The sequence below is a fragment of the Callithrix jacchus genome, chromosome 9, assembly GCF_049354715.1.
Source record: "Callithrix jacchus isolate 240 chromosome 9, calJac240_pri, whole genome shotgun sequence".
NCBI lineage: Eukaryota > Metazoa > Chordata > Mammalia > Primates > Cebidae > Callithrix > Callithrix jacchus.
The window spans coordinates 27311184-27333587 of record NC_133510.1 but is presented as its reverse complement, the minus strand read 5'-3'; the positions used below and the strand labels follow the sequence as shown (position 1 = coordinate 27333587).

At 49.9% G+C, this 22404-nt stretch overlaps 2 pseudogenes across 1 annotated transcript in view; one reads left to right on the top strand and one right to left on the bottom strand.

Annotated features, from left to right (window-relative positions):
• LOC100408048 (rap guanine nucleotide exchange factor 3-like) overlaps nucleotides 1-12512 on the bottom strand; it is a 28296-nt pseudogene extending 15784 nt beyond the window's left edge. The window contains exons 1-4 of the transcript XR_013522677.1: nucleotides 12132-12512; nucleotides 11412-11540; nucleotides 8502-8563; nucleotides 6756-7930 (exon numbers count right to left, since the gene is read on the bottom strand). The product of XR_013522677.1 is annotated as a rap guanine nucleotide exchange factor 3-like (transcript). The remainder of the gene's footprint in view (nucleotides 1-6755; nucleotides 7931-8501; nucleotides 8564-11411; nucleotides 11541-12131) is intronic.
• Nucleotides 12513-12665: 153 nt separating this feature from the next.
• On the top strand, nucleotides 12666-22404 carry LOC108590296 (uncharacterized; annotated as a pseudogene).

The window sequence follows — 22404 nt, the reverse complement described above, 5'->3', positions numbered from 1 at the left end:
CACCCCAGCCCTCCTGCCCAAGAGATCCTAAGTTAAGGAGACCCTCTCCAGCCCAGGCTGCAGAGGACGGCAACCCCCAAGGTCACCTAGGAGTGAGTGCAGAGGGAAGAGCATCCTGTATGCCTCAGACTGGGAAACACAGATTCTGTCTCCTTTGTAGTAGCCACACCTCCTGGGACAGGAGAAACCCGTGCCTCACCTCACTGGAGAGACCCTGACACAGAGGTCTGAGAAAAAGCCACCTGCAGGATCCAGGCACCTACCAAGCTGCACCTTAGGAAAACCTGTCCCACTTCAACCTGCAAAGCTCTCAGGTCATAATTTCTTTCTTTCTTTTTTTTTTTTTTTTTTTTTTTAAGACAGAGTTTCACCATGTTGGTCAGGCTGGTCTTGAACTACAGAGCTCAGGTGATCTACCCGCCTTGGCTTCCAAAGTGCTTGGATTACAGGTGTGAGCCACCGCACCCGGCCACCAGGTCCTAATTTCTAAAACCTCTGTCCTTTCTCAAAGAGGTTGGAAAATAGAAAAGAAAAAAAAAAAAAAAACTAACAACAACAAAAAGGCACAGGAGATTAAAGAGGCCAAAGGCAGTTTAGCCCCCCACCCCAAAAAAGTGCCTGATACAGAGTTTGGGGTGCCTGACCCTCCACATGCCCATTTAGGAGCTGACTGCGCTCAACCAAGATTTATGTCTGGTCCCTGCCAGGTCTTATCTAAACAGATCTAAAAAAAAAATAAGCCTTCCTCCTCCCATTAAATACTAAGTTAACACTGGCAGGCCCCTCTAAGGCTCTGCTCTCCACTGGGGTCCTGCAGGACAGGCCCCTCACAGTTGTCCTCACCCTCATCCTCCCTCCGCATTGGGCCAGGAAAAAAAGTTCGCCCAGGCTTGGGCACACGGAGGTCCACTGCCCAGTCGTAGAGCCCTGCTTGGGGACCGGGGGCCTCAATGTTCTCCTTCACCATCTGCGGCCAGACCTCCCGTCGGCAGCCTTGCCAGGCAGTGCCTGCCTTGGGGAAGGGGCCCGGCCTCAGGGCAGGTTCATGCCGGGCCCCCAATCCGGAGCCTGCAACCCAGGAGCAACGGGGTATTTAACTGATAAATTTTTCCCTCTGAGCCTTATAAGAAAGGGAAAGGGGAGGGGGTGAAGATCTGGGCTCGAGTTCCCTGGGTGCAGCGAACCCATAGGCGACCCCAACCCAGTTGCCCCCGGCACCAGGACTTCATGCCGGCGCCAACTGGGGCCACGGAAGGCACCAGCTGCCCGGGCACCGCCAGACAGTGCCTCTTACCAGCACCCAGTAGCCCTTTGCTGCGGTGCCCCCTGCCCAGGATGCGAGAACCGCCTCCTGGTCCCCGCTGTACCTGCCCGCCGGACGTGGAAGGCGAAAGTGGCCGACCAGAAAGGAGTGGGGTCACTGGGCTGCACCCTCAGATCCCAGCAATGGCCGCCCCGCAGCCCCGCGGCCCCATCGAGTCCAGAGGGCAATGCTCGGAGCGCTCTAGCCGCAGATTGCACGCCACCACCGTCTCGTCCGGATACGCATGCGTCTACCCCACAAATAGAGCCACCGAGTCAGGCAGCCCGGGCCCCCCAGCTTACCTGGACAGGGCTCAGGGCTTTTCCAGTGTGCTGCCTAAGACGCCTACCGCCGCTCGCTCACTCTGAGAAGCCCGGCTCCTGACAAACGGAACCGCGCCTAGCCACACACCTCAGTAAGGGCCCCCCAAGCTAAAGGGCGGCACATCTGTGGCCGGGACCCACGGCCCCCTCCCCGCCGCTTCCCCTCACCAGACGCACTCATTGGCCTCTTGGATCATTGGAGCGGGAGAAAAGCTTCCAGGCAACAATGAGCGGTGGGAAGAGAGGGAAGATAAAGACAGTGCCTCATGCTGGGCGTGGCTGCAGGTGTCTGTAGTCCCAGCTACTGGGGAGGCTGAAGCAGAATTGCTTGAACCAGGAGGCTAAGGTTGCAGTGAGCCAAGATCTCGCCATTGCACTCTAGCCCAGGCAACAAAGTGACTCTGTCTCAAAAAAAACCAAACCAAACAAAAAAGACAAGAGACACAAACTCTTAACTGCAGATCTCAGCAATACTAAAAAGATAAATGAGGCCGGGCACCGTGGCTCACACCTGTAATCCCAGCACTTTGGGAGGCCTACTCGGGCAGATCATAAGGTCAGGAGATCGAGATCATCCTGGCCAACATGGTGAAACCCCATCTCTACTAAAAACACAAAAAATTAGCTGGGTGTGGTGGTGTGTGCCTATAGTCCCAGCTACTTGGTGGGAGGCTGAGGCAGGAGAATCGCTTAAACCTGGGAGGCAGAGGTTGCAGTGAGCGGAGATGGTACCACTGCACTCCAGCTTGGCGACAGAGTGAGACTCCATCTCAAAAAAATAAATAAATAAATAAATATTAGAACAACTTTGAAATTTGAGATAAAATGAACAAATTGATTCAACAAAGATGGCTTAGCAAAATGAATAGTCATTTTTATGTAATTCAACCTCTAATTAAAAACCTTATAAAGAAAACTACAGTCTCATATGGCTTAATAAGTGAATTCTTTCCAAATGCTTAAGGAATAGCACACATCTTACATAAACTGTCAAAAATAGGAGAAGAAAGTTTCCAAATTGTTTTAACCAGCATAGCCTTAATATTTCATATTGAAACCTAATAGGATATCACCAGAAAGGAAACTTACACTCCACTTCCTCTTGTGAAGTAAGTACAAAATTACCAAATGAACTATGAACAAACCCATTTCAATCACATGTAAAATGGGGTAGATCATATATCACAACCAAGTTGACTGAATTCCAGAAAGGCGATTTGAGTTAACATAAAGCCAATCACTGTAAGCTATCTTATCAACATAAAAAGATTTTTTAAAAATGCTCAATCAACAAAAAAGCAAATGATAAAATTCAGCACCCATTCATAAATCTGAAAATTGAGCTAAGAAAGAGGAAGTAACATTCCCAGTTAAACACCCCTGAAGTTAAGAATAGTGACACAACTTATTTGCAGCCAAAAGATAAAAACTGAAGCATAATCTTAAAACTTTGGAGAAATCTATGTTTTTCAGCTAAAAAGAGACAGACATGGCCTTTGAACCCTCTCTCTCTTTCCCTCCCAAGAAGGCAATCCAAAGCCTGGAAAAACAACAGCCACATTGTAACCACAAGAACAAAAGCTACAAGGCTAATGAAGTACCAGGAAACTGACAAGAGCCTTGCACTGCCTTCCTCTGAACATTTTTGTTTTTGAGACAAAGTCTCCTTGTGTCACCCAGGCTGGAGTGCAGTAGTGCGATCTTGGCTCACTACAACCTCCGCCTCCCAGGTACAAGCATTTCACCGGCCTCAGCCTTTGGAGTCTACAGGCATGTGCCACCACGCCTGGCTAATTTTTTGTATTTTTAGTAGAGATGGGGTTTCACCATGTTAGTCAGGATGGTCTCAATCTCCTGTGTGATCCATCTGCCTCCGCCTTCCAAAGTACTGGGATTACAGGCGTGAGCCACCGTGCCCCGCCTTCTCTGCACAAAATGAACCTACTACTTCATTTTTGCTCACTGCCAATCACCTCCCTCCACATCTAAGAGCATTACACTTCCCTAACCCAGAAACAACTCCCAGCCTTATCGCCACAAAGGCGGATTTGAGAGCTGTTCTTCCGCTTCCTCCTTTGGCTGCCTTGTGAATCCATCTTTTTTCTTTTGCAAAACCCACGTCACAAATGATGGACTTGCTGTGCACAGGCAGAATGGACCTAGACCTGGCCAGTGACACCGTGGATGGCCAACGGCTGCCTCTTTCCTTCCTCCTTCCACGTCACACATAAAGGCCCCTTTTGGCCAGCTCTTCCTCTGGGAAGCCCCTCCTCAAGGGATACAGAACTGATGGGGAAGCCAGAAAGAGGATGCTCAGAATGGAGGTAAAAAGCCAGGAATGTGGAGGCTGACTTCTGCTCAGCTTTGCTCCCTTGCTTAGAGAGACTGGAGCCCAGGGCATCAGCCACAGGCCTCAGGACAAACCCTGGGCCGAGGAAAACAAAGCTGGATGAATCCTTGGAGACCATGAGATCCACTGTCTCACTCTGCAGACTGGGAAATCGGCTCTGACTCCGGCTGTGGATTGTGGCAGGTCCCAGGCCACTAACTCTGTCCTCTCTGGCCAGCACCACTGCAGCCTGGGCCTCAGCTGGTGGAGCAAACCAGGCTCACCCACTGCCAAGCAACTGCAAAAAGGGCATGCAGCAGTCATGGGCAGAGCCCAGACCAGGACATCAGCCTGTCTGGCCTGTGGACAATTGCTCAGCCTGCAGCTGGGGCCTGGCTAGGCCAGACACAGGGCCGGATGCACAGCAGGAAGGGAGCCTGCCCATCTCCACAGCCATCCTCCTCCTGGGAACACTCACCAAAAGGCACACCTTAAAACAAAATAAAATATATTATCGAATATTCCAGGGCAGGTGCAGTGACTGACGCCTATAATCCCATCACTTTGGGGGCTGAAACAGGTGGATCATTTGAGGTCAGGAGTTCAAGACTAGTTTGGTCAACATGGTGAAACCCCTGTCTCTACTAAAAACACAAAAATTACCCCAGCATGGTTGCATGTGCCTGTAAACCCGGCTTCTCCGGAGGCTCAGGTGGGAGAATCGCTTGAACTTGGGAGGTGGAGATTGCGGTGAGTGAAGGGCAACAGAGCAAGACTCATCTCAAGAATAAATAAATAAATATTTCAAACATACATAAATCTGTAGGAGCCCATATGCCAAACCCCTGGGTACCACTCTCTGGGGTTATCAGAACATACTCATATGTAGTGCTTCAGACTTTCTGGCTTCATGAACTAAAACAAACTTATATATGAAATAAAGCCCCCAGAACTTTCCCCCACAGGCTTATTCCACTACCAGTCCCTAGAGGTACCCACTCCTATGAATTCAGAGTTCATCACTCCTGTGCACTATTTTATAGTTCTGCTACTTATGTGGATGTCTTTAAACATATTTTTAAATGTTAGCTAATATGTGTATGTCCTATTTGTTATATATTATACATGACTTGTACATGTTATTGAAAACTTTTTTTGGTTAACTTTTTTTTTTTTTTTTTGACAGTCTCGCTCTGTCTCGGGCTGGAGTGCAATGGCACCACCTCAGTCACTGCTTACTGCAACCTCTGACTCCCTGGTTCAAGCGATTCTCCTGCCTCAGCCTCCCTAGTAGCTGGGATTAGAGGCACGCACCACCACGCCCAGCTAACTTTTATATTTTTAGTAGAAATGGGGTTTCACCATGTTGGCCAGGATGGTCCCCATCTCTTACCTCGTGATCCACCCGCCTTAACCTCCCAAAGTGTGGGGATTACAGGCATGAGCCACCGGGCCTGGTCTCCCCTTGTCATTTCTATGTCCAATTCCCTCATTCCTATTGATGCTAAATCTCTTATTATGTTTGCAGATCAGATCCTTCAAGTTTTCTTTTCTTTTTTCTTTTTTTTTTTCCAGATGGAATCTTGCTCTGCTTCCCAGGCTGGTACACAGTGGTGTAATCTCGGCTCACTGAAACCTCTGCCCCCTGGGTTCAAATGATTTTCATGCCTCAGTCTCCCGAGTACCTGGGACTACAGGCATGTGCCAACATGGCTGGCTAATTTGTGTTTTTAGTAGAGATGAGGTTTCACCATGTTGGCCAGGCTAGTTTCAAACTCCTGACCTCAGGTGATCTGCCCACCTTGGCCTACCAAAGTGCAGGGATCACAGGAGGAAACCACTGTGCCTGGCCAAGTTAACTTTTCTATGAACTACGTGTTCATATTGTTTGACCACTTTTCTTTTGGTTGGCTTTTAAAAATATTAGTTTATAAGAATTCCTTAAATATTCTACATATGTATCCTTTGTTGATTATATGAATTGCAAATACCTGCTCCTGATCTACGGTTTCTCTTTAAACTTTGTTTACGGTATTTCTGGTTGAAAAGAAGTCTAAATACTTTGGCGAAATCAAATCTATCACCATTTTTCTTTTGAGCTTATGCTTTTAATATTTTTTTCTTTTGAGACAGAGTCTCACCTTGTTGCCCAGGCAGGGGTGCAGTGGCTCAATCACAACTCACCGCAGCCTCAAATTCCTGGCCCCCAGTGATCTCCTTAGCCTCCTGAGTAGCCAGGACTACAGGCACGCAGCCGACCAACCAGCTAATTTTGTGTGTGCGTATGTATATATATATGTGTGTGTGTGTGTGTATGTCTATATATGTGTATATATATGTGTGTGTATAGAGAGTCTATATGTGTGTGTGTGTGTGTGTGTGTATGTATGTATATATATATATATATATATATGAGAGAGAGATTAAGAGAGAGAGAGAGAGAGAGTGTGTCTTGTTATGTTACCCTGGCTGGTCTGGAAGTCCGGGGCTCAAGCAATCCTCCTGCTTTAGCCTGCCAAAGTGCTGGGATTACAGGCGTGAATCACCATATCCAGCCACTTTCAGTACTTTATTTAAGAAATAACTTTCTATGTACTATGGACTGAATGTGTTCCTTCAAAACTTATTGAAATCCTAGCCTCCAATGTAATGTTATTAGGAGGTAAGGCCCTTGGGAGGTAATTAGGTCAGGAGGGTGCAGCTCTCATGATGGATTAGCACCTCTACAAGAAGAGATGCAGAGCCAGGTTTCTTGCTCTCAGGCCCCTCTGCTCCATTCTCTGGGACAAGAGAGTCCTACCTGCTCGTGGGGCCACTTTGGCCTCTCCTCAGGGGTCCTATTTTTAGGCTTGAAGCCTCTATGGGGGTTTTCACAGTGCTTGGCCTCAGGAGGGAGGTTCAGTGACTTGGGTTTTGCTTCGTGCCTGCTGGGGCTGCAGCTGACCTTGCTGGACACGCAGGACTCTGCAGAGTCCCCAGGACCCAGCTCAGGCCCATGCTCGGGGCTGGCCTCACTGGTGCTGGTGAGGTTGGACATACTCAGGTTCCTCTTGATCTCGGCCACAATACAGTCAATGTCCTCTTCCTGGTCCTCCAGGTCCCTGTCCCCATGCCTCAGGTGGTAGGGGGAGGCGCCGGTGTTCCCATTGGCCTCTGTGGGGTCATAGCTCTGGTAGCCCTCTTTGCTGGGACAGTAGTGGCCATCTTAATCCTGGTCATGAGCCTCCAGGACAAAGGGCTCATCCTCCAGGATGGGCAGGTGGCCGTCCGGGTAGTCCTGGCTGCCCTCAGCACAGTGGCTATGGGGGTGCAGGCCTGCCAAGTCCAGCCACTCCTCTCCTGTCCCAGAGTAAGACTCTCCTGTGACAGAAGAGGTAGCAGATGGGCCCGAGAGCAAGGGACCTCCTGGTACAGCCCCTGCAGATGCTGAAGTGAGGCAGTGGGAGGGGCTGGGTGCCCTGCACTTCTAATGGTGGCTGAGCTCTTCACTGGTCGGTCCAGTAAGGAGGCATGTAGTGTGAATGCTCCTGGCACGTGTCAGTGTCCACGGGGTGCGTGCCATGTGCCAGATACTCCTCCCCATTGCAGTCCCTGCCCTCCAGGTAGCTGTCGTCCTCAGGGCAGTAGCAGATGTAGTAGGTGATGCCTTCCTCCTCCTCAGGGAGGTCCTTGTCGTAGTCCTCCTCCTCGGAGGTGTTGTTCACACAGTTGGAGTCCCGATCGGGGCTGTGGTTGTGGCACTCCTACTCCTCGGGCATGGGGCTCTCTGGCCATAGGACAGCCGGTTCCAGGCCCTCGGGCACATAGTCCTCCAAGGGCAGCTCCTCATCTTCGCTCCTGGCCGTGGGGAACAGGGGCCAGCCTCACTCCATGGTCCCACATGCCGCTCCTTGCGCTCTCACACTTTCGGTGGGCCATGGCAGGCACTCACACAGCCATCATCTCCTGGAGGAGGCAGCCAGTGTGGGAGGAACACTGGGAAGGACAGAGTCAGAACCTAACAAAGCCTGGCCATACATGAAGCCACTCCACCTCCACAGCACCTCCCACCACGTTCTCCCACAGCAATGGCAAATGACAGCTGAAGATTTTCACTACAGCAATCTTTTGAAAACCTGAAAACGACCTAAGTATCAGTAAATAAAAGAATGGTTAAATAAATGACGGCAGAGTTCACGTACTGCAAGAGTTGATAGCGTTTTTAAAGAGGCAAGGCAATGCGCACTACAGTGAGGGATCTTATAGGCCTGTTTTGGAGAGAAAATGGCAAGTGAGCTACAGTCAACGCACGTGTGTAGATCCCAGTTCCAGCTCTGTCAAGATGGCTAAAGAATATGCACACACTCCCCAGCCCATACACGGATGCAAACACACACAGAAAGGGGGAGCCCCCAAAGGCTTGTCAGCCATGTCCTCTGGGGAGGGGAGGGGAGAGAGGTGGGAGCAGAGGGGGCTTGCACATTTTACTTTATTAAAGATGCTTGTACGGGCTGAGTCTTTTACCAAACTGCATTTTATTATTCACCAGCATTATAATCAAACCCACCTGTGCGCCTCTGAGGGTCTCCTCTTCTGGCTGGGAAGACATCAGCACTGAGACAGAACAACCTGTGGGGAAAGGCAGACCCCCCAAGGAGAGGAAGCAGGACTTCGCATACCCGCCGCCACTCTGGGTGTCAGGAGAGGTGGCAAAGAGGCCAGTCTCCTCCAGGGAGGCTGCCACTGGGGCAGAGATTCGGGACTTGAGCACGCCCCAGGGCACAGCCAGAGACACCGGAAACAACAGAGGCAGCGCTGACTCAAGGGTGGGCGGGACCAGGGGATGTGCCAGCCAGGATAACTGGGGTTGCCCAGATCCAGATCAGCAGTATAAATTTTGAGAAAACTAAATAATTCCATTTCATTCAATGGGGTAGCTTGTGTGGTGGGGGGCTGTGTGGTGTGTGCGTGAGATACAGTGTGTAGTGTGGTGGGTAAGGAATGTGCAGTATGTGTGTGTAGTGGCAGGGCATCCTTGAGGGTGAGTGTGTGCAATACACTGTGTATGCTGTGTGGTTGTGGCATATGTGATGCATGTCTGTTATGTGTGGAGTGTGATGTAGTGTGGAAGGGTTGAGTGTGTACGTTTCGTGTGTATGGTGTAGTGTGTATGGTGTAGTGTGTGTGATGTATATTAGGTGTGTATGGTGTATGTATGTATGACATGTGGTGTATGTGGTATCTGTGTAGTGTGAATAAGTTGTCTGTGTGGAAGGTGATGTGTTGTATGGATGATGTAACATGTATGTGGAGTGTGGTGTGCTGTGTGTGTGGAAGTTCTGAAGTGTGTACGATGTGTGGCATGTATAGGGTGTGTAGGTGTATACAAAATCTGTATGGTGTGTACGTATGGTATTATGTGGTGTGTGTGGTGTGTATGGTGTGTGTGGTGTGTATGGGGTATATGTGTGGTGTGTAGTATGTGCGGAGAGGGCATGGTGTATATGAAGTATGTGTGTGGGGTGTGTGATGTACATGGGTTAAGTATGTGCTGTGTGTGAGGTGGGCATGGTGTATATGTGCTTTGTGGTGTATGAGGTGGATATGATATGCATGTTGTGTGTGGTGTGTATGGATTATGTGTGTGAGGAAGATATGATATGTGTATGGTGTGTGTGTGAGTCGAGTATGATATGTGCGTGGTGTGCATGATGTACATGGGTTAAGAGTGTGGTGTGTCTGAGGTGGGCATGGTATATATGTGGTGTGTGGTGTGTAAGGTGGGTATGATATGTGTGTGGTGTACCTGGAGTGTGTGGGGGTGTGTGTGAGGTGGGTATGATATGTGTGAGGTGTATAAAGTTTAGTGTGTGGGGTGTGTGAGGTGGGCATGGTATATACGTGGTGTGTGGTATATATGGGTTAAGGGTCTGGTGTATGAGGTGGGTATGACATGTGTATGTGTGTAAGGTGGGCATGGTAGTATGTGTGGTGTGTGTGGTGTATATGCATTAAGTTTGAGGTCTGTGTGAGATGGGCATGGTATACATGTGGTGTGTGGGGTGGGTATGTGTGTGTTATGTGGTGTGTATGGGGTATGCATGTTAGGTAGGGATGATATATGTATGATGTGTGTGAGGTGGGCATGGTATATATCTAGGATATGGTGTATGAGGTGGGTATGATATGTGTGTTGTGCATGGTGTGTATGGCGTATGTGTGTCTTGTGTGTGAGGTGGGTATGTGTGTGGTGTGTGTGTGGTGCGTATGGGTTAAGTGCCTGGTATTTGTGAGGTGGGCATGGTATATATGCGGTGTCTGTGACATGACTGTTATACACATGTGGTATGTATGGGGTATGTGTGTGAAGTGGGTATGATATGTGTATGGTGTGTGTGAGGTGGACATGGTATGTGGGTGGAATGTCTGTGGTGTATATGGGTTGAATGTGTGGGGTGTGTGAGGTGGGCACGGTGTATATGTGCTGTGTTGTGTGTGCGAGTACGACAAGTGTATGGTGTATATGTGAGGTGGGTATGGTGTGTGTGTTGTATCTGGGGTGTGTGTGAGGTGGGTATGATATGTGTGTGCTGTGTGTGTGGTATATATGGGTTAAGGGTGTGGGGTGTGTGAGGTGGGTATGGTATATGAGGTGTGAGAGGTAAGTATATGTGTTGTGTAGTGTGTATGGGGTATGTTAGATGGGTATGATATATGTATGGTGTGTGTGAGGTGGGCATGGTATGTGTGGTGTATATGGGTTAAGAGTGTAGGGTGTGTGGGGTGGACATGGTGTATATGTGGTGTGTGGTGTATGAGGTGGGTATGACATGTTGTGTATGGGGTATGTGTACGAGGTGGGAATAAGTGTACAGTGTGTGAGTGAGGTAGGGATATGTGTGTGCTATGTGTGTGGTGTGTACGGGTTAAGTGTCTGGGGTATGTGAGGTTGGCATGGTATATATGTTGTGTGAAGTGTGTATATGTATGTTGTGTGGGGGGTGTGTGAGGTGGGCATGGTATACGTGTGGTGTATGTGTGGTGTACATGGGCTAAGTGTGTGGGTATGTGAGGTGGGCATGGTGTATATGTAGTGTGTGGTATGTATGGGCTATGTGTGTGTTGTGTGTGAGGTGGGCATGGTATGTGTGTGGTGTGTGTGCTATATATGGGTTAAGTGTGTGGTGTGTATGAGGTAGGCATAGTGTATATGTGGTCTGTAACATAGGAATGTGTATTGTGTATGGTGTATATGGGGTATGTGTGTGACTGTATGTATGTATGTGGGGTGTGTGTGGTGTGCATGAGTTAGGTGTGTGGTGTGTGTGTGGTGTGTATCAGGTATGTGTGTGGTGTATGTGAAGTGAGCATAGCATGTAGTGAGAGATGGGTATGACGTGTGTGGTGTGCATGGGGTTTGGGTGTCGTGTGTGTGAGGTAGGCATGGTACGTGTGGGGTGCATGTACGTATGCATACCTGTGCACTGCAGATGACAGGCAGGCCGGCAGCCCGGGACACACAGCGGTGACCAGCTCAGCCAAGGTAGGGCTCGGGGCAGGAGTGGCCAGGCCCCTGGCAGCTCAGGATCTTGGATGCACTAAGAGTCTAGGAGGAGAGAACAAGCTGTGTCACCATCTCCACCCAAGCTCATCACTATTATGAACCTCTAAGAAGCACTGAAACTGTTCCACTTCTGATTAGAACCAGAAACACTCCAGATGAGCTCAGCACAGCCAAGGGGAGGTGAACTGTCCTCAATGATCTCCTTCACCATCTGCAGCCAGATCTACCACCAGCAGCCTTGCCAGGCAGTACGTGCCTTGTGGAAGGGGACCGGCCTAGGGGCAGGTCTCCCCCACACAGCGCCGTGCCCTCAAACCGGTGCCTGCAGCCCAGGGGCAACGGAGTGTGGGGTCTTTTAATTAAGAAGTTTTTCTCTCTGGGCCTTATTATAAAGGAAAAGGGAAGGGGGCAAAGATCCAGGCTCAGGTTCTCCGGGGACAGCGAACCCAGAGGCGACCCCAACCCAGTTGCCACCCAGCACTGGGACTCCATGCCAGTGCCAAGGGAGGATGGAAGAATGCACCAGCCACCAGCGCCCCACCCATCCGGGCGGCAGGACCCGAGTGCCCCCCCAACCCCCAGACAGAGCCTCTAGAGGGCACCAGGTGGCCATTCGCTGCCAGGCTCCCTCACCCAACCCAGGGATGCAGGAGCCGCCGCCTCGTACAAGATGCACGCCCCCTCCACCGGTCGTGGGAGCAGGAAGTGGCCCATAGGAGAGGAGTGGGACTGCTGCGCTGCTCCCCTAGACCCCAGCAACAACCGCCTCGCAGCTCCGCCGAGTACACAAGGCAGCGCTCTGGAGCACCGGGGCCGCAACCTCCGGCCGCCCCCCACACGTCCGTGTGCCTGCAGCGCCGCGGGAGGCCCCAGGGTGCCACCGCCTGCGAGTCAGGCAGCCCTGGCCAGGGTGCGGGGCTGCTGCAGCGAGCTGCGGTTCCGCGGAGTCGCCGCCCGCTTCGTCAGCGAAGCCGAGCTCCTCAGCGCCGCCGCGCGGAGCCTCACAAACCTTCTGCAGCAGAGTCTCCGCAGGTGCGTCCCGGAAGCGGCCTACGGCAAGTGTGCAGGGCCGCCTCTACCGGGCGCACGCGCACTCACCTAAGCCTGCGAGACACGCGCCTTCAACCGCTCGTTTCTTCTCACCCTCTCTTGGGTCGCCTTGGCGACATGGCTAGGCGGCAAGAGATGGAATACAAAGATGTCTCGGAGTCGGGCGTGCAAGAGACCCTGGCCCCTGGACCCCGGCGCTGGGACAGTGTGCAGGGCGGGCAGGCGCACCCGGGTGCGGCGGGTTGGTCTCCCTGACGGGGGCTGGAGCTCAGACGCTGGAAGGCGTGGCGCCCTCAAACGCCCTGGGCCATGGGGAGCACCCAGATTCACGAGGCACGTCCTGGACCTGCTGGCTGGGTAGCTGCAGGGGTCTAGTCCCGCGGGTAGAGCTGGTGAACACGAGGCTCCCACCGTGCCACGGCCGCCGCACTACGCCCTGCTCACTTGACCCCCACCACCACCGCAGTTGTAAGAGGCTACCCTAGACCAAGGAACCCTTGGGACTCGCGGCCTCAGAAAACCCCATCCGGCAGGAGAGCCCTGCTGCCTCCCCACCGCAGCTACACTAGGCCCGTGCAAGGCTCCAGGTATTCCCTACCGGTCCCCTCTAAGCACCCCGGTACCCCACTTCCCATACCTGTGCTGCTTTAGCCCCCAACCCTGGGGCCTCACTCCAAGCCATTCTCTCCTTGCCGTCCTGAATGGAGAGGACCCTGACCTCCGCGGGGCGCTGGGGAGCGCGCGCGCGCGCGCACACACACACACACACACACACACACACCCAGGGGAGCCAGTCTTCTGCCCCCACAGCGCAAGAAATTCCCTAAAGGCCCTGGAAGGTGGTGCTGGAGACTCCGGTATCATCTTCGGCCTTCTGGCCCTTTCCTCGAGTCCCAGGCAGATGTGGTAAGCCATGGGAGACGCACAGGGTGCCTTGTCTGGGCAGAGTGGGGGCTCAGGTGCCTCCCTCCCTGAGTGATTTGCCTTCTTTTCTCCTTGTGGCTGGATTAGGTGAAGCTGCGTCTGAAGTTGGGGGTGAAGGACAGGGGACCTAGAGGGTGAGGAGAGCCCATCTTCCTGCTTCCTTGAGGGTGCGAGCTAAGACCCTGAGAAGAAGGGGCTGGGGGAAGCCAAATCCTGAGCTGCACTAGGGTTAGATACAGTGTGAACTTGGCCTCTCCACACCTTGCCCCCACCAAACACTCACAAAAAAAAACCCCGTGGCTTTGTAGCCACAGGGCCAAACAAAGGGGCAAAGGTAGAACTGGGGCAGGCCAGTGAGGTTCGTGACCCCCTCCCTGCTCAGGTGAGCATACCTTCACTGCTTACTTTCCAGCTGGATAGACATTCTGCTTACCTGGCCAGCACCAGGTTAATCCAGCCTCCTGTGGCCCAGCCTTTCTCCAGTGCCAATGGTGGGAAGCAACAATTACGAAGCAATGATTCCAAGAAGATAAATGCAGTCATCTTCTTACCTGACTGTTATATGGTCACATCCCATAGGAAACCAGACAGCTGTGCCTTAAGCTGATCCACACAACTCCCCCACCTCCTCCAACCCCCACCCCTATCTGTGTGAATGTGTGCGGGTGGGTAAGTAGCATGCCGTTCCTTCAACAGCCTCCCTTGAGGTCTACCAGTGGGCAGGCTCTGGGCCAGTCACTGGACATTAAACCCCATCCCAGCACCCGGGAGTGAGTGGCTGATGTCCAGTCCACAGAATGAAAGGTACAGGCCTAGGGCCGGGAACAGTGGCACCCACCTGTAATCCCGATGCTTTGGAAGCTGAAGTGGGAGGCTCACTTGAACCCAGCAGTTCAAGTCTGCAGTGAGCTATGATCATACCACTTGCACTCCAGCCTTGGTGACAGAACAAGACTGTATCTCTTTAAAAAACGAAATAAATAAATTTAAAAATAACAGTACAGGCTTGCCCCCAGACTCACTCAAGACCTAAATCTGGTGGGCTTGAGCCAGCTGCCAGTATTCAGAAAATTTTTAAAGAATCATTAGGACAAACAGCTAATGCATGCAGGACTTAAAACCCAGATGACGGGTTATAGTGCAGCAAACACCATGGCACACATATACCCCATGTAACAAAGCTACACGTTATCTGCTTCTATCCAGGAACTTAAAGTAAAATTTTAAAATAAAAATAAAGAATCAGGCTGGGCGAGGTGGCTCACACCTATAATCCCAGCACTTTGGGAGGCCAAGGCAGGCAGATCATGAGATCAGAAATTCCAGACCAACCTGGCCAATATGGTGAAACCCCATCTCTACTAAAATACAAAAATTAGCTGGGTGTGGTGGCAGGTGCCTGTAATCCCAGCTACTCAGGAGGCTGAGGAAGGAGAACTGCTGGAACCTGGGAGGCAGAGGTTGTAGTGAGTCCGGTTCACACCACTGCACTCCAACCTTGGCAGTGACTTGTTTGGTGTTTAGAAAAGGCATAATTTATTGTGTAAGGACTTGTATGATAGCTTGGGTTTACTTTTAAAAAAAATAATTGTTTCAATATATCTTTGCTGTTTTGGATATGAAGAATGTTTCATTGTACTTTTGCTTTTTACCACATATAATAATTTGCAATATGTCTTTAGCTGTAATTCTCAAATACCTACAGTAGAATTCTGGGTGGGGTGTTCACTCTTCTTCATCAGTTGAATCTTAAAGGGGAAAAGGAGTTCACTGGAGCAAAACTAAGATGCTGATAAAAGTGAAAATGAATTTTGTTAATAAATTTGAACATGACAAAAAAAATCTTCAGGAATTTCTCACTCTGGGCAGCAGAGTGAGACTCAACCTTGGGGGAAAAAAAAGCGGGGGAATACAAGAGAGTTGCTTCGTGTCTTTCTTGCTCTCTGCCATGTGACAATACAAGAAGATGGTCCTCTGTGAACCAGGAGGTGGGCCCTCCCCAAGAAGCAACCATGCTGACACCCTGAACTTGGCCATCTAGCCTCCAGAACTGGGAGACATCAGTATTTGTTGTTTAAGCCACCCAGTCCATGGCATGACGTTAGAGCAGCCCAAACTAAGACACTGCCCCAATCATAATGATATGTGCCTATGTTTCCTCTAAATGATTTCAAAGGTTGTTTGTTTGTTGTTTGTTTTGAGAGAGAGTCTCACTCTGTCGCCCAGGCCGCAGTGCAGTGGCACGATCTTGGCTCACTGCAACCTCTGCACCCTGGTTCAAGAGATTCCCACCTTACCCTCCCAAGTAGCTGGGACTACAGGCACATGCCACCACGCCTGGCTAATTTTTGTATTTTTAGTAGAGGTGGGGTTTCACCATGTTGGCCAGGATGTTCTCAACTCCTAATCTCATGATCTGCCTGCCTCGGCCTCCCGAAGTGCTGGGATTCCAAGTGTGAGCCTCTGCATCCAGCCCACTTTCAAAGTTTTGCCTTTCACAACTAGATCTTTAATCAACTGGCTTTTATTTTTATATGATGTGAATGATCTAGTTGTATTTACTTTGCATATGGATAATCAACTGTACAAACACCATTTATAGAATATTCTATCCTTCCCCCAATAATCTACAAGGCAACTTCTGTCTCACATCAAGTTTCCATGTGTCATGGGTCTTTTGCTGGGTTCCTCTTCACTTCCATTGGCTGATTTGTGCATCCCCTGAACACTTCACTGTCCTAATTTCTTTGCCATCATAGTATGCACACAAATCTTCAACCTTCCATTGCCCAACAACCCCTATGCAGTTCTTATTCTTTGAAAATATCTTCAAGTTCTGATAGAAGCAAAGCCTGAGTCAAGAATTCAGGTACAAGCATTTTTTTTAGAAGGTGCATCCAAGAAGCAAGAGGGTGGGAAGTGACATAGGAAGGGAAGAAAGCCAATAGATGATGCATTTATGAGCAGGTTGCCACAAAGGGTAACTGGGGCTCAAACTCACTAGGCCCTTCAAAGATACTGCAGCTGAGGGACAGCGAAGCTGTGGCATTTATCCACCAACTCCCATTCCTCATGGCTGTTTTAAAATGGACACAAGATTTACTTTAATCAGATATACTAAGATACGCAGATATGGAAATGACTGGCCTGAAGGAAAGAGTTTTTCATACTCAGAGGTCCATAGAAACAAGTGGCAATCCAAGCTATGCAGGGATACATGGAGAGGCACCAGGGTCAGTCAAGAAGTCAAAGGAGCTAGGGGAAAACGTGGGCAAGAGCTTTATTTGTGACATCCAACGGAAAGGCAAGGCCAGACAGGGTAAGCAGTCACAGGATTAGCTGTGAATAGTTTGAATAATTTCACTCAACTCTGGGGCATTGGGCTGTCCCTAGTTGCCTGGTTCATGGCCCTGGGGTGATGAGGGCAGATGGATAGTGGCCCAGTGTAAGAGCCCAATGAAGGAGGTGGTTGAGATTAGCTGGTTTGCAGATGGAAGGTGCATTTGCAGGTGAGTCCTTTACTGTCTCTATGAACTGGCTCGCCCTGGGTGGAGCAGTCTCTTCAGGATAAGCAAGACCCCAGTGGTCAAAACATCAGGAAATACAGGAAATGAAAAGGCATGATGAATACACTGAGGGTGCTCTCAAAGGCATCAGTCCCTGGCCTCATGTGTGTGGCTGGCAATGCCGAGGGCCATGGGAACAGTACCAACAGTGTCTGCTACACTATCCTTTTTTTTTTTTTTTTTTTTTTTTTTTTTTTGAGACAAAGTCTTGCTCCTTCACCCGGGCTGTAGTGCGTTGGCAGGATCTCGGCTCATGGCATTCTCTGCCACCCGGGTTCAAGTGAATCGCCTGCCTCAGCCTCCCGAGTAGCTCAGACTACAGGTGTGTGCCACCACGCCCGGCCAATTTTTTTGTATTTTAGTAGAGACGAGGTTTCACCATGTTGGCCAGGATGGTCTTGATCGCCTCACCTCGTGACCCACCCACCTTGGGCTCCCAAAGTGCTTGGATTACAGGTGTGAGGAGATTACATCATGCCAAGCTTACTACCCCCTCCACCTCCCGGGTTTGAGCAATTCTCCTGCCTCAGCCTTACAGGTAGCAGGAACTACAGACACAAGCCAACATGCCCAGCTAATTTTTGTATTTTTTGTAGAGATGGGATTTCACCATGTTGGACAGCCTGGTCTGGAACTGCTGACCTCAGGTGATTGGCCACTCAGCCTCCCAAAGTGCTGGTGTGAGCCATGCTACACTATTCTTGGCCGGCCAGCTACACTATTCTTGGCCCCTCAATGACTACATGAATTTTCAGATCAGCCTGTCAAGTTCCAAAAACAATTATATTGGGATTTGTCTGGGAATTGCTTGAATTTATAGATTAATTCAGTGAAAAGTAATATGTTTATAGCATCAAGTCCTACCATTCATAATATATATGGCATATATTTCCATTCTTCAAGTCCATGGGTAATTTTTATATTTGTTTAGTCTTTTTGTAGTGTAAAACACCTGAAACTGGGTAATTTACAGACAACAGAAGTTATTCTCTCAGTTCTGGAGGTTGGGAAGCAGATCAAGGCTCCAGCAGGTATGGTGTCTAGTGAGGGCCTGGTCTCTGCTTCCAAGATGGTACCTTGAATGCTGGTTCCTCTGGAGCAGACAAATGCTATGTTCTCATGAGGCAGAAGGAACAGATTTACCACCTCCTCAAGCCCTTTATAAGGTGCTAATCTCGTTCATGAGGGCTCACCCTAATGACTCAGTCCTTAAAAGCCCCACTTCTTAATCCTATCATCCTGACAATTAAGTTTTAACAGGAATTTTGGGAGACACATTTGGGCTATAGCAATACTCTTCGTGAAAGGTCTGTGGACACTTTGCTAGATTTATTCTCAGGGTTTTGTTGCTATTGTAAATGGAATCTCTTTTTCTACCACATTTTCTACTTTGTTATTTCGAATGTACACAAATGCTAATAGTTTTTTAAGTTGATCTTGAATTCAAAAACTTTGCAAACTCTGTTATTAGTCCAAATAATTTATCTGTATATTCTTCTGGATTTTCTCATAGACAATCATATGGTCTGCAAATACAGGTAGTTTTCTTCTTTCCAATTTAAAAATTTTATTTTCTTCATGTTTCTTTCTTTTTTTTTTTTTTTTTGAGACAGAGTGTCCCTCAGTCACTCAGGCTGGAGTGCAGTGGCATAATCTTGGCTCACTGCCACCTCTACCTCGTGGGTTCAAGAGATTCACCTCCCTCAGCCTCCTGAGTAGGTGGGATTACAGAAGCCCACTACCACACCTGGCTAATTTTTGTATGTTTGCTAGTAGAGACAGGGTTTCACCATTTTGGCCAGGCTTGTCTCCAACTCTTGACAGGTGATCTACCCACCTAAGCCTCCCGAAGTCCTGGGAGCACAGGTGTGAGCCATGACACGAGGTTGATTTCCTTCCCTCCTTCCCTTCCTCCCTCCTGCCCTGCTTCCTCTCTCTTTCCCTCTCTTTTTTTTTTTTCAGAGTTTCACTCTGTCACCCAGGCTGGAGTCCAGTGGCATGATCTCCACACACTGCAACCTCAACTTCTGGGTTCAAGTGATTCTTCTGCCTCAGCCTCCCAGGTGGCTGGTATTATAGGCATGTGCCATCACACCCAGCTGATTTTTGTGTTTTTAGTACAGATGTTTCACCATTTTGGCCAGGCTGATCTCCAACTTCTAACCTCAGGTGATCTACCTGCTTCAGCATCCCAAAGTGCTAGGATTGCAGGAATGATCCATCTTGCCCAGCCAATTTATTTCTATTACAGGTTGACTCACATATATTTCTGATGTTGGGCATCTGGTAACTTAAAAAAGGAAATGGCAAGTTCATATATATCAGCCAAACACATTGCTTAGGACCTCCAGTGCCATGTTCAATAGAGACAGTGATAGAGGCTACCCTTGTCTACGTCCTAACTTTGATGAAAATTCTTTTTAAAATTTTTGCCATTAAGTGTGATCATTGCTATACACTAAAGAAAATAGGGCCAAGTGTGGTGACGCACACCTGTAATCCCAGCACTTTGGAAGGCTTTTTGGGAGGATTGCTTCAGCCGGGAAGGGGGAGCCAAGATCTTGACACTGCACTCCAGCCTGTGTGACAGACAGATTATCTCAAAAAATGAAAACAAAAACAAACAAACAATAAACCCCAAAAAAACAAAAAAAGGATGCTAGCTTCCTAATAGTTCATTATGTGTTGACTGCCGTTGCATTATTTTAATAAAACCAAATTCACCATGATGCAATTATTTGTGTGTGTGTACATTTCTGTATTCCACTTGGTAGTATTTTATATAAAATTTGGAATTCATGTTCATAAAAGTTAACAACAGCTAACTTCTATTTGGTTTTCTATGTTTTGGATATTGTTAAGTTACTTTCCTTGAAGTATTTTATTTCATCCTAGAAGACTTATTGTAAAAGTTATTTCCCCTTTATATATGAGGAAGTTAAGTCGCAGTGAAAGCAAGTCATTTTCCCTACGGTCACAAGGAAGGTAAGTAGTGGCAGCAGAAATACAAATCCGGATTGCCTGGCTCCAGAGGCCATCACTAAGCACTGCCCTATGCCCTCTCCCTGTGACAAAGACCAGTCATTCAGACTGTTCCATCATGAACTTTCCTTGCACATCCTTGTTCCAGTTTTGCACCAAGATATTCTTCTCAGTAGATAATTAGACAGCTCTTCTTTTTCTTTTTTATATAAATACTCATCAAACATTTATTTAAAAAAAACTATTCCATCCTATCACCTTTGCTAGCCTGACTTCTACAGTTTTGCAGTGGCCTCCAAGTTTTATGGCACTTGGGAGCTCCCGTCCTGGGGATACTGGGTAGGTATACACCCCATAAAGCCAGGGATACAGACACAGATCAGCAGCAGACTCCTCCACCCTCCAGCATCCTTTCCTTGTGTTCAGGTGGACTCTCCCTCTTGTTGCCCAGGCTGGAGTGCAGTGGCATGATCTCAGCTCACTGCAACCTCTGCCTCCCGGGTTCAAGCGATTATCCTGCCTCAGCCTCCAGAGAAGCTGAGATTACAGGCACGTGCCACCACACCTAGCTAACTTTTTTGTATTTTTCTTAGAAATAGGGTTTCACCTGGCCTCATCAGAATCATTGGATCATGACTGACCCCTAGATGTCGCTTCTCTGCTTAATTGTCAGCCCATGGGTGACCCCCAAGGCTGCTGCAGAAGCTTCCACCCATCCTGGACCACGTTAGCCATCTGTTGGGGAAAGGCCTGTCCTTTGTCTTCTTAGCCAGCCAGCCTCACAGGCATTCAGCAGATTGGAAAGCCTAAGCATGTGCTGTGCTGGGCAGGGCTCCCCTGGGCCTTTTTTTGGGGGAAAGCTGGAGTGCATTTCAGCCCCTAGCATGCTGCTGTTTATTCCCACCCCTCATCCCTGCCCCCCTACACACTCAACAAGTACAAACATAGGCACAGTCATGGGCACACACCTCCCTGGACGGCACCATTTCCAGCCTCCGCAGGGTGGTCTCCTTACAGGGAAGTTAATGAGACACCAAAGAAGGCTCAGCAGTCAGGGAGGACCTCTGTTGGAAAGAGGCTCCTAGACCTGGTTGTGCCTCTGACTTGCTGGGGGTCCATGAGAAATTTGCTTCCCCTCTTGGGTCCCAGTTTCCCCAGCTGAGAAATGGGGGGTTGAGCCAAATGGTCTAAGGTTCTGGCAACCTAAATCAGAGCCCATGGCTGGTGGTCAAGATGCGGGAGAGGCCCTCGGGGTCAGCCGAATACCCGAGAGGCAGAACAGGCCCAAAGGTGAGCAGCCTGAGCACATCAGGTGGCCTGGAGCTGGAACGTGAGCCCCACAGCCTGCAGAGCAGCCCTGGATTCAGGAGCCCACTCGCACCAGCCCCATGGGACTTCAGAGATGTGGGGTCCAACCTCCCCTAATGTTGCAGGGCTGGGGGCTGGGAGCTGCAAATTCTGACCCCACAGCTGCTTTAGACATGCCAGATGAGCTGGGGCAAGACACACGTCTCTCTATGAAATGAGCAGTCAGTACAAATAGATACACCATGAAGGGCTGTGGAACAAATCCAGCTGTACCCTGGGGATAGACTGGCTTCCAGGGTACTCAAGCAGCTGGCCTCTGGGGAAGAGGCCCCAGGTATGAGAGGCAGGGCTCAAAATCTAGGCCCAGCCTCCACAGGAACCCCTTCTGGAGAGCTCAGGGCAGTTTGGAGGCACAGGAGGCAGCAGGTGCACTAGGAGCGTGTTTCACAAGGCACCCAATATTGCATCTGCTCAGAGAGGCAGACAGCTGGAAAGTGGATGCAGTAGGCAGGGTGGTGGCTGCTCCCCACGGCCAGGAGTCCAGCCCAGAACCCACCCGAGTCTGCCTCAGTCCTGCTCAATTGAGTCATCCCTGCTCTGGGCCCTCTGGGCCCACCCACAGAGGGAGGGCTTTGGGGCGAACCGGCGAGCTGGCCCTTGCGGAAGGATGTAGCTGATTCCTGAGCCTGGACAGCCAGGCAGTCCCTCACCTGCATCCCCACCCCCCACCTCTCCAGCCCCCTGATTCCCCAATTCTCCCACCTGCTCCCCTGCCCCATCTCGTGCCTCTGCTCACTCTCATCTCTTTTCCTGCTACCAGGCTCGCCTGCTCACATATCCTTGACTCTCTTGTGAGTCTCCCTCTTTCCAAGCCACCTCCTCTGTACTTGACACATTCTCCCTGAAGGCACCAGAGAACACAAGCTTAAGTCCCTGCACCTCACCTTTACTCCCAGGCGTGGGAGGGGGATGACATGAAGACCCAAACACCACTTGGCAAAAGATCTGGAGTATGCAGAGGGGCATAACTGAGGCTGTGGAAGCTCTGGAGGTTCCCTGCAGGAGGCTGCATTTAA